Here is a 2,358-nt window from a genome sequence, read left to right on the forward strand (position 1 = left end):
CCACAACCTCAGTGTTTTTACTTTATTGCTGCTGGTGCGACTGCTACAGTGCATGGCTCTAAACAGTTTTCATCTTAACAGAAAAGGTACAGGTGATTTCAACTAGCTTTCTAATATGTATTAGTGCACAGGTAAAGGGCCTGATCCTGTGTGGCACTGACTGCTTTCTCTGGGGTCCTGGCTGCCTCCAACTCCTACTGAAGTCCGCTTTAGACTTGAATCTCCCTACCAGATTCCTTGCCTTCACAAGGAATTGATGCTCAGCACCTTGCAGAATAGGAGCCCAAATCACTGTGATGGGCTTTGCATCACATTGTATTTTCCTGCCGAACAGATACGACAAGCTCATTTGCATCTCCAGATCTAAGAAAGGTTGAGTAAAGAATTGTACAGGAATTTAACTTTATAAAAGGTTTTTGAAAGGCACAAGAGCCTAGTGCATGCCAGGCATGATTACCACATATGCCCTGGTATAACTCCAGTGAGCCTGCCAGATTCCCCTCTTATTTACACCACTTTACGGCCCTGATTCAGGAAAACATTTATTAAAAGTTAAGCATGGGCTTAAGAGATTTCCTGAATAGAGGCCTTTAAGTGATATAAATGAGAGTAAAATCAGGCGTACACCAGTGTCAGTCTGGGGTGGGAGGCAAATTAGGCCCTGGAAAGTTGTTACAGTGATGATGGCTGTTCAGTGTCTATACAATGAGTTGCTGGCCTCAGTCCTTCCCAGTGATCTTTCTAAAACTGTTCTGAACCTCACACACACACCTTTGAGAACAGGAGAAAAATAATAATGCAGTTAATGAGAACCAATCTGTTTGTTTTAGTCAATACACTTTACAATGCTTTGTGCTTAATGGCCTTAGGGCCTGATCCTGTGAGGTGCTGAGTGCCCTCAACTCCCACTGCATTTTGTGGAAGGCGAGGGGCTTAGCTCTTTACAGGACCAGGTCTTTAGACTAACAGACTCCTAATTCAGACAACTGTCTCAATATCATTGCTAGATATTAAAGAACAAATTTCCTAACGGCCAGAACATAGAACACAAAGGTGGAGTGTAATACATAAGAGTGGACAACTTACAGAACGCAGTCAGTGTCACAGAGCTTTGGAATACACATACAACTCTTCCCTTCCAAGGGTGAAGTTCACATCCCCCTGAACAAAGCCTGAGCAAACAGGCTTTGCTTCGGGAACCAATGTATGGGGGCAGAAGGGGTCAGAATCCTTTCCAGCATGTCCTAGAGGCAGGGACCATGGGATGCAATTTACTTGACACAGTCTGCCATGCACCTGTCCTTTCCAAGGGGTTTGTGGCCAGTGGATTAGCATGGACCACATGACCCTGGCCTGACAACAAGCCCACGTGGTCCTGCCAAGAGGGCTGCCCTGAAGTCCAGATCTGCGGCATGCATGCGACTGCAGAATGCCCTTGGGTGGCTTTTTGGCTTCCTGCTCTCCACCTGCAGTGGGTAGTGGAACAGTGGTGATACCGCTGCAGTTTGTCCCCTCCATGGGCCATAGGTCACCCCCCTCATTAGAGCTACCAATGATAATAAAGTTATGAAGTAGAGATTGGTGTTGCAGACTTAGCACACATCCCACAGTGACCTGAGCTGAGGCAGGAAGTGCTACCTTTGATTCATTCGAGGCACCAGTTAGGTCAAAGCTCTACAAAGAGTGGAAAACCCTCATTACCTGATATTACCAGTCATGGTAGTCAAATGAAGCACATGGTGTTCTTCAGTATTCACATCTGTTAATGGCATTCTGTAGAAGGCCCACAGCAGTTCAGCACAGTCAGATATCAGTAAATTGCACCTGGGACACAGTGCAAAAACAAAACAAAAAAACCCCACTGAATTTTGTGAATTTAGCAAGTAAATAACAACGAAATGGCTCAAAAACCGGGACTAATACTATGTCTTAGGTACTTATACGATTCCCATTAATTTATCCTCATATTTTACAGACGGGGAACTGAAGCACAGAGGGACTAAGGCCCAGATCCTTTCAGTGGTTTTGATAGGAGTATAGTAAATACCTTCAAGGCTTCTGTCCTAGTTAACTTAGCCAAGGTCACATAGGAAGTTGGTGGCAGAGCCGGGAACGGAATCTGGGTCGCCCAAGTTTGTACAAATCATTGGGCTATCCTTCCTCACAATTCACTGAACAACTAATTTATTCTGTTTAATCTTCATTATTTTTATTACTTCACAATGTCTTAGTCCTTGGACTAAGCTTGAGTTTTAAAAAGAACAATGTCTTACAATATAAAGCCTCATCCTGGCTGTGTCTCTGCTGTTAAATCTTAGCTGAAAAGTGGAGAGAGACTGCCAATTTTTATATGGATTG

This window comes from Emydura macquarii, unplaced genomic scaffold (genome assembly GCF_026122565.2).
Source record: "Emydura macquarii macquarii isolate MOO-44397 ecotype Brisbane River unplaced genomic scaffold, CSIRO-AGI_Emac_v2 contig_3603, whole genome shotgun sequence".
Lineage (NCBI taxonomy): Eukaryota > Metazoa > Chordata > Testudines > Chelidae > Emydura > Emydura macquarii.